General features: G+C 68.2%; 7 non-coding genes across 7 annotated transcripts; all 7 read left to right on the top strand.

Annotated features, from left to right (window-relative positions):
* The first annotated feature begins 471 nt into the window (after positions 1–471).
* Positions 472–590, top strand: LOC137214011 (5S ribosomal RNA). The gene has a single exon (XR_010938628.1). It is a non-coding gene; the product is annotated as a 5S ribosomal RNA (ribosomal RNA).
* A 938-nt stretch (positions 591–1528) lies between these two features.
* LOC137214010 (5S ribosomal RNA) lies at positions 1529–1647 on the top strand. The gene has a single exon (XR_010938627.1). It is a non-coding gene; the product is annotated as a 5S ribosomal RNA (ribosomal RNA).
* Positions 1648–4127: 2480 nt separating this feature from the next.
* LOC137214009 (5S ribosomal RNA) lies at positions 4128–4246 on the top strand. The gene has a single exon (XR_010938626.1). It is a non-coding gene; the product is annotated as a 5S ribosomal RNA (ribosomal RNA).
* A 2702-nt stretch (positions 4247–6948) lies between these two features.
* On the top strand, positions 6949–7067 carry LOC137214008 (5S ribosomal RNA). Its single transcript, XR_010938625.1, has one exon. It is a non-coding gene; the product is annotated as a 5S ribosomal RNA (ribosomal RNA).
* Positions 7068–8004: 937 nt separating this feature from the next.
* LOC137214007 (5S ribosomal RNA) lies at positions 8005–8123 on the top strand. Its single transcript, XR_010938624.1, has one exon. It is a non-coding gene; the product is annotated as a 5S ribosomal RNA (ribosomal RNA).
* A 937-nt stretch (positions 8124–9060) lies between these two features.
* LOC137214005 (5S ribosomal RNA) lies at positions 9061–9179 on the top strand. Its single transcript, XR_010938622.1, has one exon. It is a non-coding gene; the product is annotated as a 5S ribosomal RNA (ribosomal RNA).
* Positions 9180–11875: 2696 nt separating this feature from the next.
* Positions 11876–11994, top strand: LOC137214004 (5S ribosomal RNA). The gene has a single exon (XR_010938621.1). It is a non-coding gene; the product is annotated as a 5S ribosomal RNA (ribosomal RNA).
* The last annotated feature ends 2540 nt before the right edge of the window (positions 11995–14534 follow it).

Raw genomic sequence — 14534 nt, 5'->3', positions numbered from 1 at the left:
GGCGGGGTCCTGAGCTCGGCGGGGGGTGTGGGGGCAAGGGTGGCCTTGCCGGGGCTGAGGGGCCGTGGCGACTCAATGGTGGCTCCCGGTGGCTTCGGGCCGGCTGCTGTCGGGCAGGAGGGCCGGCCCGGGCTGCGGCCGGGCTGCGCCTAGCGCCGCGTGGGCGGGCAGGGCCGATGCCCAAGGGACCGCGGGCCCCGGGCCCTGAAGCCTCCGGGGCCACGTCCCTGTGAGCGACGTGCGGGATCTTGGGCGGGGCGCCAAGCGCCGAAGGGTTTGCTGGGTCACGGCCGCCCTGGGCTGGGAGGTGGTCGCCAAACCCTCCGCCGCCGCCCGATACCCGAGACCTCCGTTCCCCCTGCCTGGGCGGGCGAGGGGGCCCTGTCGGGGCGGGCCGGCCGCCAGGCTGGCGTTAAGGCGCCAGCGCCAGCGAAACTGGGCCTCAAGAGGCAGCCGTCGGCCCCCGCCCCCGTCTACGGCCATACCACCCTGAACGCGCCCGATCTCGTCTGATCTCGGAAGCTAAGCAGGGTCGGGCCTGGTTAGTACTTGGATGGGAGACCGCCTGGGAATACCGGGTGCTGTAGGCTTTTTGCCTCCCGCTCCGCCCGCCTTCTCCTTTACTCGCCCGCGGCGGGGGCCGCCGGCTCCGCCCCCGCCGGGCCCCGCTGCAGGCCCCACCTCCTCAGGCCCCTCCCACCACGGCGCGCGCCGGCGGGGGCGCTCCCCGCCGGCCCGGCCGGCCAGGCGGCCAGAAGGCGGTCCTGGAAGGCAGCCGCACCCCAGACGCTCCCGGGGTGGCTGGCCCGGACCCAGACTCCGCCGCGGGCCCAGTGGCCGTCCTTTCGGCCCGCGAGCCCCTCGACCTGCACCTGGCCGCCCCCACCGGCGCCCAGCCCCGGCGCCGCCACCTGTGTGCCTGTGTGTCCCTCCACAGCTCCCTCCGACAAAAGCCCCGCCCCACCACCACCCCGCCCCTCTGGCGTGTCACCGCGGTTGGGTGCGGGAGCGGGATCGAGGGCAGGGGCCGCTTCCCCGGGCCTGCCGGCCACCAGGGGCGGGGTCCTGAGCTCGGCGGGGGGTGTGGGGGCAAGGGTGGCCTTGCCGGGGCAGAGGGGCCGTGGCGACTCAATGGTGGCTCCCGGTGGCTTCGGGCCGGCTGCTGTCGGGCAGGAGGGCCGGCCCGGGCTGCGGCCGGGCTGCGCCTAGCGCCGCGTGGGTGGGCAGGACCGATGCCCAAGGGACCGCGGGCCCCGGGCCCTGAAGCCTCCGGGGCCACGTCCCTGTGAGCGACGTGCGGGATCTTGGGCGGGGCGCCAAGCGCCGAAGGGTTTGCTGGGTCACGGCCGCCCTGGGCTGGGAGGTGGTCGCCAAACCCTCCGCCGCCGCCCGATACCCGAGACCTCCGTTCCCCCTGCCTGGGCGGGCGAGGGGGCCCTGCCGGGGCGGGCCGGCCGCCAGGCTGGCGTTAAGGCGCCAGCGCCAGCGAAACTGGGCCTCAAGAGGCCGCCCGCGGCCCCCCGCCCCCGTCTACGGCCATACCACCCTGAACGCGCCCGATCTCGTCTGATCTCGGAAGCTAAGCAGGGTCGGGCCTGGTTAGTACTTGGATGGGAGACCGCCTGGGAATACCGGGTGCTGTAGGCTTTTTGCCTCCCGCTCCGCCCGCCTTCTCCTTTACTCGCCCGCGGCGGGGGGGCCGCCGGCTCCGCCCCCGCCGAGCCCCGCTGCAGGCAGTAGTCAAGGTGGTTTACCTGCCCGAGCAGGAAGCTTGGGCGACGGCAGAAGTGGGAAGAAACTCTTGAGCGCAGGTTCTTGGGATCCACGGAGCAGCGCATGCACATGCCATGGGTGCCTACACAGCTGGCTTGCTTGTCTGTGGGGAAAGGCGAGATGGGTCAGGGCCTGGGTTCCTGAGGGGCTGAGAATCAAGGCAGGGATAGAAGAAAGGGGACAGGCCCACATCCCCTGAACCCACGCCGGCGCCCACTCACCTTTGTGGAAAATACGATTGAAAAGTGCCCGCAAGAATCTCTTCAGATGCCTCCAGAGTTGAGGGAAGAAGGGGAGGGGGGAGGCCGGGAGCAGGGTGAGCCCTGAAATCCAACCCTTGTCCTGTCACACCCCAGCAGCCCTCCCACCTCAGCCCCTTCAAGACCCCAGGGCTCCCCCAACCGCGCTGCACAGATCCTGCCCTGACCATAGTCACCATGTTGATCCCCACGTTGAGCAAGATGAAGCTGACCGGGATCAGAAGAATTGAGTATCCTTGCTCCTGGCATTTCCTGGGGATGGGGCCAGTGAACGGCTCGGCTCGGTAGTAGTTTCGCTCACCCATGGCCGTTGGTCCCAGGACTGCCTGGGCCCTCTGCCCTCCAGTTTTAACTGGGAGCCAGACTGGGTCATAATGGGGCAGGTGGTGAGGTCACAGTGAGGGAGGGGGATGAAAAGGAGGGCCCAGAGTGGCATTCCCTGGTAACCAGGGTCAGGTAAGCTGAGCCTGGACAGTCAAACAGGGCCCGGTGGCCGGCATACATCCCCTCGAGCGGTCACTCATTCGCTCACCGCCCGCTGACTCACTTGTTCAAATGACACATTGCGTCTCTTGGACCCTCTTGAGACTAGGAAGACCTTGGCCTCAGAGGCCTGCTGAAGGCCTGGCTGGAGTCCAGAGCCTCAGCCTTCTTCATGCCCTTCACTGGGCCTGGAGCTGGACCTGCCCAGATGTGGAACCTCCCAGTTTGGAAGCAACGTCTTGTATGAGTCTCTCTGTGGACAGGGACAGCTGAGACACAGAGGAGGTGCCCAGAGACCAGGGGTTTGGAGTCTGCAGCTGCAGATGTACTTAGTGCATGGTATAGGACCAGGAGGGGCCTGCTGGCAGAACTGTGGCCACTAAACCAAAGGGACCCTCAGGCCAAGAAGGGGACACTGGCTTCTTATTGCAGGAAGCCAAGCGCAGGGACCCAGGCTGGCAGAAGGAGTGGCGCTTCCAAGCCACAGACCACCAATGTTTCCTGGACTCTGGAGCTCTTTATTCCTCTCTCCATGCCCTGCCGCCCCCTGCCCCTGCCCCCATTTGCTGCTGGTAAGTTCATTTTCCCAGTCTGGCTCCCGTGCAGAGAGGGCCTGGAGGCCGAGGTGGAAGGTAGCAGCGAGTTGGCCCGCGCTTGGCCCTCCTGCGGTTGCCGCTTCAGCACCAGACTGTCATACACACCTGGTAGTTGGCATTGCCTCCCGGGTTCCGGCTGAGTGGCATGAAGGTGGGCGGGGGTGGAGGGTGCTCGGTAGCCTGGACGTCGGGCAGGAGGTGAGAGGGGCGGAGGAGCAGCGCTGAGCTGGGAGCCGGGGCCCGCTGGTCCGAGGCCTCGGCCAGTACCGTGAGGGAGGCGGAGGTGGCCACAGGGCGCCGCAAGGGCAGGATCTCAGCCCATTCGGCCAGCGGGTGCCGCACCTCGTGGGGATCGCGGGAGTAATCCAAGTGTCCCGTGGAGGGATGCAGGCTGCGGTTGGACTCGCTGTGAGCACAGCTGGGGAGGCTACGTCTGTGGGCCGGTGGGGTGTCGCGCTACCAGGCTTCGGGCCGGTAGACCCGAGGCACCAGAGCGGATGGAGGCTCAGAGCCCTCCAGACCCAGACTCCGCCATGGGCCCAGTTGCCGTCATTTCGGCCCGCGAGCCCCTCGACCTGCACCTGGCCGCCCCCACCGGCGCCCAGCCCCGGCGCCGCCACCTGTGGCTCCCGGTGGCTTCGGGCCGGCTGCTGTCAGGCAGGAGGGCCGGCCCGGGCTGCGGCCGGGCTGCGCCTAGCTCCGCGTGGGCGGGCAGGACCGATGCCCAAGGGACCACGGGCCCCGGGGCCTGAAGCCTCCGGGGCCACGTCCCTGTGAGCGACGTGCGGGATCTTGGGCGGGGCGCCAAGCGCCGAAGGGTTTGCTGGGTCACGGCCGCCCTGGGCTGGGAGGTGGTCGCCAAACCCTCCGCCGCCGCCCGATACCCGAGACCTCCGTTCCCCCTGCCTGGGCGGGCGAGGGGGCCCTGTCGGGGCGGGCCGGCCGCCAGGCTGGCGTTAAGGCGCCAGCGCCAGCGAAACTGGGCCTCAAGAGGCAGCCGTCGGCCCCCGCCCCCGTCTACGGCCATACCACCCTGAACGCGCCCGATCTCGTCTGATCTCGGAAGCTAAGCAGGGTCGGGCCTGGTTAGTACTTGGATGGGAGACCGCCTGGGAATACCGGGTGCTGTAGGCTTTTTGCCTCCCGCTCCGCCCGCCTTCTCCTTTACTCGCCCGCGGCGGGGGGGCCGCCGGCTCCGCCCCCGCCGAGCCCCGCTGCAGGCAGTAGTCAAGGTGGTTTACCTGCCCGAGCAGGAAGCTTGGGCGACGGCAGAAGTGGGAAGAAACTCTTGAGCACAGGTTCTTGGGATCCACGGAGCAGCGCATGCACATGCCATGGGTGCCTACACAGCTGGCTTGCTTGTCTGTGGGGAAAGGCGAGATGGGTCAGGGCCTGGGTTCCTGAGGGGCTGAGAATCAAGGCAGGGATAGAAGAAAGGGGACAGGCCCACATCCCCTGAACCCACGCCGGCGCCCACTCACCTTTGTGGAAAATACGATTGAAAAGTGCCCGCAAGAATCTCTTCAGATGCCTCCAGAGTTGAGGGAAGAAGGGGAGGGGGGAGGCCGGGAGCAGGGTGAGCCCTGAAATCCAACCCTTGTCCTGTCACACCCCAGCAGCCCTCCCACCTCAGCCCCTTCAAGACCCCAGGGCTCCCCCAACCGCGCTGCACAGATCCTGCCCTGACCATAGTCACCATGTTGATCCCCACGTTGAGCAAGATGAAGCTGACCGGGATCAGAAGAATTGAGTATCCTTGCTCCTGGCATTTCCTGGGGATGGGGCCAGTGAACGGCTCGGCTCGGTAGTAGTTTCGCTCACCCATGGCCGTTGGTCCCAGGACTGCCTGGGCCCTCTGCCCTCCAGTTTTAACTGGGAGCCAGACTGGGTCATAATGGGGCAGGTGGTGAGGTCACAGTGAGGGAGGGGGATGAAAAGGAGGGCCCAGAGTGGCATTCCCTGGTAACCAGGGTCAGGTAAGCTGAGCCTGGACAGTCAAACAGGGCCCGGTGGCCGGCATACATCCCCTCGAGCGGTCACTCATTCGCTCACCGCCCGCTGACTCACTTGTTCAAATGACACATTGCGTCTCTTGGCCCCTCTTGAGACTAGGAAGACCTTGGCCTCAGAGGCCTGCTGAAGGCCTGGCTGGAGTCCAGAGCCTCAGCCTTCTTCATGCCCTTCACTGGGCCTGGAGCTGGACCTGCCCAGATGTGGAACCTCCCAGTTTGGAAGCAACGTCTTGTATGAGGCTCTCTGTGGACAGGGACAGCTGAGACACAGAGGAGGTGCCCAGAGACCAGGGGTTTGGAGTCTGCAGCTGCAGATGTACTTAGTGCATGGTATAGGACCAGGAGGGGCCTGCTGGCAGAACTGTGGCCACTAAACCAAAGGGACCCTCAGGCCAAGAAGGGGACACTGGCTTCTTATTGCAGGAAGCCAAGCGCAGGGACCCAGGCTGGCAGAAGGAGTGGCGCTTCCAAGCCACAGACCACCAATGTTTCCTGGACTCTGGAGCTCTTTATTCCTCTCTCCATGCCCTGCCGCCCCCTGCCCCTGCCCCCATTTGCTGCTGGTAAGTTCATTTTCCCAGTCTGGCTCCCGTGCAGAGAGGGCCTGGAGGCCGAGGTGGAAGGTAGCAGCGAGTTGGCCCGCGCTTGGCCCTCCTGCGGTTGCCGCTTCAGCACCAGACTGTCATACACACCTGGTAGTTGGCATTGCCTCCCGGGTTCCGGCTGAGTGGCATGAAGGTGGGCGGGGGTGGAGGGTGCTCGGTAGCCTGGACGTCGGGCAGGAGGTGAGAGGGGCGGAGGAGCAGCGCTGAGCTGGGAGCCGGGGCCCGCTGGTCCGAGGCCTCGGCCAGTACCGTGAGGGAGGCGGAGGTGGCCACAGGGCGCCGCAAGGGCAGGATCTCAGCCCATTCGGCCAGCGGGTGCCGCACCTCGTGGGGATCGCGGGAGTAATCCAAGTGTCCCGTGGAGGGATGCAGGCTGCGGTTGGACTCGCTGTGAGCACAGCTGGGGAGGCTACGTCTGTGGGCCGGTGGGGTGTCGCGCTACCAGGCTTCGGGCCGGTAGACCCGAGGCACCAGAGCGGATGGAGGCTCAGAGCCCTCCAGACCCAGACTCCGCCATGGGCCCAGTTGCCGTCCTTTTGGCCCGCGAGCCCCTCGACCTGCACCTGGCCGCCCCCACCGGCGCCCAGCCCCGGCGCCGCCACCTGTGTGCCTGTGTGTCCCTCCACAGCTCCCTCCGACAAAAGCCCCGCCCCACCACCACCCCGCCCCTCTGGCGTGTCACCGCGGTTGGGTGCGGGAGCGGGATCGAGGGCAGGGGCCGCTTCCCCGGGCCTGCCGGCCACCAGGGGCGGGGTCCTGAGCTCGGCAGGGGGTGTGGGGGCAAGGGTGGCCTTGCCGGGGCAGAGGGGCCGTGGCGACTCAATGGTGGCTCCCGGTGGCTTCAGGCCGGCTGCTGTCGGGCAGGAGGGCCGGCCCGGGCTGCGGCCGGGCTGCACCTAGCGCCGCGTGGGCGGGCAGGACCGATGCCCAAGGGACCGCGGGCCCCGGGCCCTGAAGCCTCCGGGGCCACGTCCCTGTGAGCGACGTGCGGGATCTTGGGCGGGGCGCCAAGCGCCGAAGGGTTTGCTGGGTCACGGCCGCCCTGGGCTGGGAGGTGGTCGCCAAACCCTCCGCCGCCGCCCGATACCCGAGACCTCCGTTCCCCCTGCCTGGGCGGGCGAGGGGGCCCTGCCGGGGCGGGCCGGCCGCCAGGCTGGCGTTAAGGCGCCAGCGCCAGCGAAACTGGGCCTCAAGAGGCCGCCCTCGGCCCCCCGCCCCCGTCTACGGCCATACCACCCTGAACGCGCCCGATCTCGTCTGATCTCGGAAGCTAAGCAGGGTCGGGCCTGGTTAGTACTTGGATGGGAGACCGCCTGGGAATACCGGGTGCTGTAGGCTTTTTGCCTCCCGCTCCGCCCGCCTTCTCCTTTACTCGCCCGCGGCGGGGGCCGCCGGCTCCGCCCCCGCCGGGCCCCGCTGCAGGCCCCACCTCCTCAGGCCCCTCCCACCACGGCGCGCGCCGGCGGGTGCGCTCCCCGCCGGCCCGGCCGGCCAGGCGGCCAGAAGGCGGCCCTGGAAGGCAGCCGCACCCCAGACGCTCCCGGGGTGGCTGACCCGGACCCAGACTCCGCCGCAGGCCCAGTGGCCGTCCTTTCGGCCCGCGAGCCCCTCGACCTGCACCTGGCCGCCCCCACCGGCGCCCAGCCCCGGCGCCGCCACCTGTGTGCCGGTGTGTCCCTCCACAGCTCCCTCCGACAAAAGCCCCGCCCCACCACCACCCCGCCCCTCTGGCGTGTCACCGCGGTTGGGTGCTGGAGCGGGATCGAGGGCAGGGGCCGCTTCCCCGGGCCGGCCGGCCACCAGGGGCGGGGTCCTGAGCTCGGCGGGGGGTGTGGGGGCAAGGGTGGCCTTGCCGGGGCTGAGGGGCCGTGGCGACTCAATGGTGGCTCCCGGTGGCTTCGGGCCGGCTGCTGTCGGACAGGAGGGCCGGCCCGGGCTGCGGCCGGGCTGCGCCTAGCGCCGCGTGGGCGGGCAGGGCCGACGCCCAAGGGACCGCGGGCCCCGGCCCTGAAGCCTCCGGGGCCACGTCCCTGTGAGCGACGTGCGGGATCTTGGGCGGGGCGCCAAGCGCCGAAGGGTTTGCTGGGTCACGGCCGCCCTGGGCTGGGAGGTGGTTGCCAAACCCTCCGCCGCCGCCCGATACACGGGACCTCCGTTCCCCCTGCCTGGGCGGGCGAGGGGGCCCTGCCGGGGCGGGCTGGCCGCCAGGCTGGCGTTAAGGCGCCAGCGCCAGCGAAACTGGGCCTCAAGAGGCCGCCCGCGGTCCCCCGCCCCCGTCTACGGCCATACCACCCTGAACGCGCCCGATCTCGTCTGATCTCGGAAGCTAAGCAGGGTCGGGCCTGGTTAGTACTTGGATGGGAGACCGCCTGGGAATACCGGGTGCTGTAGGCTTTTTGCCTCCCGCTCCGCCCGCCTTCTCCTTTACTCGCCCGCGGCGGGGGCCGCCGGCTCCGCCCCCGCCGGGCCCCGCTGCAGGCCCCACCTCCTCAGGCCCCTCCCACCACGGCGCGCGCCGGCGGGTGCGCTCCCCGCCGGCCCGGCCGGCCAGGCGGCCAGAAGGCGGCCCTGGAAGGCAGCCGCACCCCAGACGCTCCCGGGGTGGCTGACCCGGACCCAGACTCCGCCGCAGGCCCAGTGGCCGTCCTTTCGGCCCGCGAGCCCCTCGACCTGCACCTGGCCGCCCCCACCGGCGCCCAGCCCCGGCGCCGCCACCTGTGTGCCGGTGTGTCCCTCCACAGCTCCCTCCGACAAAAGCCCCGCCCCACCACCACCCCGCCCCTCTGGCGTGTCACCGCGGTTGGGTGCTGGAGCGGGATCGAGGGCAGGGGCCGCTTCCCCGGGCCGGCCGGCCACCAGGGGCGGGGTCCTGAGCTCGGCGGGGGGTGTGGGGGCAAGGGTGGCCTTGCCGGGGCTGAGGGGCCGTGGCGACTCAATGGTGGCTCCCGGTGGCTTCGGGCCGGCTGCTGTCGGACAGGAGGGCCGGCCCGGGCTGCGGCCGGGCTGCGCCTAGCGCCGCGTGGGCGGGCAGGGCCGACGCCCAAGGGACCGCGGGCCCCGGCCCTGAAGCCTCCGGGGCCACGTCCCTGTGAGCGACGTGCGGGATCTTGGGCGGGGCGCCAAGCGCCGAAGGGTTTGCTGGGTCACGGCCGCCCTGGGCTGGGAGGTGGTTGCCAAACCCTCCGCCGCCGCCCGATACACGGGACCTCCGTTCCCCCTGCCTGGGCGGGCGAGGGGGCCCTGCCGGGGCGGGCTGGCCGCCAGGCTGGCGTTAAGGCGCCAGCGCCAGCGAAACTGGGCCTCAAGAGGCCGCCCGCGGTCCCCCGCCCCCGTCTACGGCCATACCACCCTGAACGCGCCCGATCTCGTCTGATCTCGGAAGCTAAGCAGGGTCGGGCCTGGTTAGTACTTGGATGGGAGACCGCCTGGGAATACCGGGTGCTGTAGGCTTTTTGCCTCCCGCTCCGCCCGCCTTCTCCTTTACTCGCCCGCGGCGGGGGGGCCGCCGGCTCCGCCCCCGCCGAGCCCCGCTGCAGGCAGTAGTCAAGGTGGTTTACCTGCCCGAGCAGGAAGCTTGGGCGATGGCAGAAGTGGGAAGAAACTCTTGAGCACAGGTTCTTGGGATCCACGGAGCAGTGCATGCACATGTCATGGGTGCCTACACAGCTGGCTTGCTTGTCTGTGGGGAAAGGCGAGATGGGTCAGGGCCTGGGTTCCTGAGGGGCTGAGAATCAAGGCAGGGATAGAAGAAAGGGGACAGGCCCACATCCCCTGAACCCACGCCGGCGCCCACTCACCTTTGTGGAAAATACGATTGAAAAGTGCCCGCAAGAATCTCTTCAGATGCCTCCAGAGTTGAGGGAAGAAGGGGAGGGGGGAGGCCGGGAGCAGGGTGAGCCCTGAAATCCAACCCTTGTCCGGTCACACCCCAGCAGCCCTCCCACCTCAGCCCCTTCAAGACCCCAGGGCTCCCCCAACCGCGCTGCACAGATCCTGCCCTGACCATAGTCACCATGTTGATCCCCACGTTGAGCAAGATGAAGCTGACCGGGATCAGAAGAATTGAGTATCCTTGCTCCTGGCATTTCCTGGGGATGGGGCCAGTGAACGGCTCGGCTCGGTAGTAGTTTCGCTCACCCATGGCCGTTGGTCCCAGGACTGCCTGGGCCCTCTGCCCTCCAGTTTTAACTGGGAGCCAGACTGGGTCATAATGGGGCAGGTGGTGAGGTCACAGTGAGGGAGGGGGATGAAAAGGAGGGCCCAGAGTGGCATTCCCTGGTAACCAGGGTCAGGTAAGCTGAGCCTGGACAGTCAAACAGGGCCCGGTGGCCGGCATACATCCCCTCGAGCGGTCATTCATTCGCTCACCGCCCGCTGACTCACTTGTTCAAATGACACATTGCGTCTCTTGGCCCCTCTTGAGACTAGGAAGACCTTGGCCTCAGAGGCCTGCTGAAGGCCTGGCTGGAGTCCAGAGCCTCAGCCTTCTTCATGCCCTTCACTGGGCCTGGAGCTGGACCTGCCCAGATGTGGAACCTCCCAGTTTGGAAGCAACTTCTTGTATGAGGCTCTCTGTGGACAGGGACAGCTGAGACACAGAGGAGGTGCCCAGAGACCAGGGGTTTGGAGTCTGCAGCTGCAGATGTACTTAGTGCATGGTATAGGACCAGGAGGGGCCTGCTGGCACAACTGTGGCCACTAAACCAAAGGGACCCTCAGGCCAAGAAGGGGACACTGGCTTCTTATTGCAGGAAGACAAGCGCAGGGACCCAGGCTGGCAGAAGGAGTGGCGCTTCCAAGCCACAGACCACCAATGTTTCCTGGACTCTGGCGCTCTTTATTCCTCTCTCCATGCCCTGCCGCCCCCTGCCCCTGCCCCCATTTGCTGCTGGTAAGTTCATTTTCCCAGTCTGGCTCCCGTGCAGAGAGGGCCTGGAGGCCGAGGTGGAAGGTAGCAGCGAGTTGGCCCGCGCTTGGCCCTCCTGCGGTTGCCGCTTCAGCACCAGACTGTCATACACACCTGGTAGTTGGCATTGCCTCCCGGGTTCCGGCTGAGTGGCATGAAGGTGGGCGGGGGTGGAGGGTGCTCGGTAGCCTGGACGTCGGGCAGGAGGTGAGAGGGGCGGAGGAGCAGCGCTGAGCTGGGAGCCGGGGCCCGCTGGTCCGAGGCCTCGGCCAGTACCGTGAGGGAGGCGGAGGTGGCCACAGGGCGCCACAAGGGCAGGATCTCAGCCCATTCGGCCAGCGGGTGCCGCACCTCGTGGGGATCGTGGGAGTAATCCAAGTGTCCCGTGGAGGGATGCAGGCTGCGGTTGGACTCGCTGTGAGCACAGCTGGGGAGGCTACGTCTGTGGGCCGGTGGGGTGTCGCGCAACCAGGCGTCGGGCCGGTAGACCCGAGGCACCAGAGCGGATGGAGGCTCAGAGCCCTCCAGACCCAGACTCCGCCATGGGCCCAGTTGCCGTCCTTTTGGCCCGCGAGCCCCTCGACCTGCACCTGGCCGCCCCCACCGGCGCCCAGCCCCGGCGCCGCCACCTGTGTGCCGGTGTGTCCCTCCACAGCTCCCTCCGACAAAAGCCGCCCCCCACCCCGCCCCTCTGGCGTGTCACCGCGGCCGGGTGCGGGAGCGGGATCAAGGGCAGGGGCCGCTTCACCGGGCCTGCCGGCCACCAGGGGCGGGGTCCTGAGCTCGGCGGGGGGTGTGGGGGCAAGGGTGGCCTTGCCGGGGCTGAGGGGCCGTGGCGACTCAATGGTGGCTCCCGGTGGCTTCGGGCCGGCTGCTGTCGGGCAGGAGGGCCGGCCCGGGCTGCGGCCGGGCTGCGCCTAGCGCCGCGTGGGCGGGCATGTCCGATGCCCAAGGGACCGCGGGCCCCGGGCCCTGAAGCCTCCGGGGCCACGTCCCTGTGAGCGACGTGCGGGATCTTGGGCGGGGCGCCAAGCGCCGAAGGGTTTGCTGGGTCACGGCCGCCCTGGGCTGGGAGGTGGTCGCCAAACCCTCCGCCGCCGCCGGATACCCGAGACCTCCGTTCCCCCTGCCTGGGCGGGCGAGGGTGCCCTGCCGGGGCGGGCCGGCCGCCAGGCTGGCGTTAAGGCGCCAGCGCCAGCGAAACTGGGCCTCAAGAGGCCGCCCGCGGCCCCCCGCCCCCGTCTACGGCCATACCACCCTGAACGCGCCCGATCTCGTCTGATCTCGGAAGCTAAGCAGGGTCGGGCCTGGTTAGTACTTGGATGGGAGACCGCCTGGGAATACCGGGTGCTGTAGGCTTTTTGCCTCCCGCTCCGCCCGCCTTCTCCTTTACTCGCCCGCGGCGGGGGGGCCGCCGGCTCCGCCCCCGCCGAGCCCCGCTGCAGGCAGTAGTCAAGGTGGTTTACCTGCCCGAACAGGAAGCTTGGGCGATGGCAGAAGTGGGAAGAAACTCTTGAGCACAGGTTCTTGGGATCCACGGAGCAGCGCATGCACATGCCATGGGTGCCTACACAGCTGGCTTGCTTGTCTGTGGGGAAAGGCGAGATGGGTCAGGGCCTGGGTTCCTGAGGGGCTGAGAATCAAGGCAGGGATAGAAGAAAGGGGACAGGCCCACATCCCCTGAACCCACGCCGGCGCCCACTCACCTTTGTGGAAAATACGATTGAAAAGTGCCCGCAAGAATCTCTTCAGATGCCTCCAGAGTTGAGGGAAGAAGGGGAGGGGGGAGGCCGGGAGCAGGGTGAGCCCTGAAATCCAACCCTTGTCCGGTCACACCCCAGCAGCCCTCCCACCTCAGCCCCTTCAAGACCCCAGGGCTCCCCCAACCGCGCTGCACAGATCCTGCCCTGACCATAGTCACCATGTTGATCCCCACGTTGAGCAAGATGAAGCTGACCGGGATCAGAAGAATTGAGTATCCTTGCTCCTGGCATTTCCTGGGGATGGGGCCAGTGAACGGCTCGGCTCGGTAGTAGTTTCGCTCACCCATGGCCGTTGGTCCCAGGACTGCCTGGGCCCTCTGCCCTCCAGTTTTAACTGGGAGCCAGACTGGGTCATAATGGGGCAGGTGGTGAGGTCACAGTGAGGGAGGGGGATGAAAAGGAGGGCCCAGAGTGGCATTCCCTGGTAACCAGGGTCAGGTAAGCTGAGCCTGGACAGTCAAACAGGGCCCGGTGGCCGGCATACATCCCCTCGAGCGGTCATTCATTCGCTCACCGCCCGCTGACTCACTTGTTCAAATGACACATTGCGTCTCTTGGCCCCTCTTGAGACTAGGAAGACCTTGGCCTCAGAGGCCTGCTGAAGGCCTGGCTGGAGTCCAGAGCCTCAGCCTTCTTCATGCCCTTCACTGGGCCTGGAGCTGGACCTGCCCAGATGTGGAACCTCCCAGTTTGGAAGCAACTTCTTGTATGAGGCTCTCTGTGGACAGGGACAGCTGAGACACAGAGGAGGTGCCCAGAGACCAGGGGTTTGGAGTCTGCAGCTGCAGATGTACTTAGTGCATGGTATAGGACCAGGAGGGGCCTGCTGGCACAACTGTGGCCACTAAACCAAAGGGACCCTCAGGCCAAGAAGGGGACACTGGCTTCTTATTGCAGGAAGCCAAGCGCAGGGACCCAGGCTGGCAGAAGGAGTGGCGCTTCCAAGCCACAGACCACCAATGTTTCCTGGACTCTGGCGCTCTTTATTCCTCTCTCCATGCCCTGTCGCCCCCTGCCCCTGCCCCCATTTGCTGCTGGTAAGTTCATTTTCCCAGTCTGGCTCCCGTGCAGAGAGGGCCTGGAGGCCGAGGTGGAAGGTAGCAGCGAGTTGGCCCGTGCTTCGCCCTCCTGCGGTTGCCGATTCAGCACCAGACTGTCATACACCTGGTAGTTGGCATTGCCTCCCGGGTTCCGGCTGAGTGGCATGAAGGTGGGCGGGGGTGGAGGGTGCTCGGTAGCCTGGACGTCGGGCAGGAGGTGAGAGGGGCGGAGGAGAAGCGCTGAGCTGGGAGCCGGGGCCCGCTGGTCCGAGGCCTCGGCCAGTACCGTGAGGGAGGCGGAGGTGGCCACAGGGCGCCGCAAGGGCAGGATCTCAGCCCATTCGGCCAGCGGGTGCCACACCTCGTGGGGATCGCGGGAGTAATCCAAGTGTCCCGTGGAGGGATGCAGGCTGCGGTTGGACTCGCTGTGAGCACAGCTGGGGAGGCTACGTCTGTGGGCCGGTGGGGTGGCGCGCTACCAGGCGTCGGGCCGGTAGACACGAGGCACGAGAGCGGATGGAGGCTCAGAGCCCTCCAGACCCAGACTCCGCCATGGGCCCAGTTGCCGTCCTTTTGGTCCGCGATCCCATCGACCTGCACCTGGCCGCCCCCACCGGCGCCCAGCCCCGGCGCCGCCACCTGTGTGCCTGTGTGTCCCTCCACAGCTCCCTCCGACAAAAGCCCCGCCCCACCACCACCCCGCCCCTCTGGCGTGTCACCGCGGTTGGGTGCGGGAGCGGGATCGAGGGCAGGGGCCGCTTCCCCGGGCCTGCCGGCCACCAGGGGCGGGGTCCTGAGCTCGGCGGGTGGTGTGGGGGCAAGGGTGGCCTTGCCGGGGCTGAGGGGCCGTGGCGACTCAATGGTGGCTCCCGGTGGCTTCGGGCCGGCTGCTGTCGGGCAGGAGGGCCGGCCCGGGCTGCGGCCGGGCTGCGCCTAGCGCCGCGTGGGCGGGCAGGGCCGATGCCCAAGGGACCACGGGCCCCGGGCCCTGAAGCCTCCGGGGCCACGTCCCTGTGAGCGACGTGCGGGATCTTGGGCGGGGCGCCAAGCGCCGAAGGGTTTGCTGGGTCACGGCCGCCCTGGGCTGGGAGGTGGT

The sequence above is a fragment of the Pseudorca crassidens genome, chromosome 19 (assembly GCF_039906515.1).
Source record: "Pseudorca crassidens isolate mPseCra1 chromosome 19, mPseCra1.hap1, whole genome shotgun sequence".
NCBI lineage: Eukaryota > Metazoa > Chordata > Mammalia > Artiodactyla > Delphinidae > Pseudorca > Pseudorca crassidens.
Note: the sequence above shows the minus strand (reverse complement) of the source record. Positions and strands in the feature narration are given on the sequence as shown.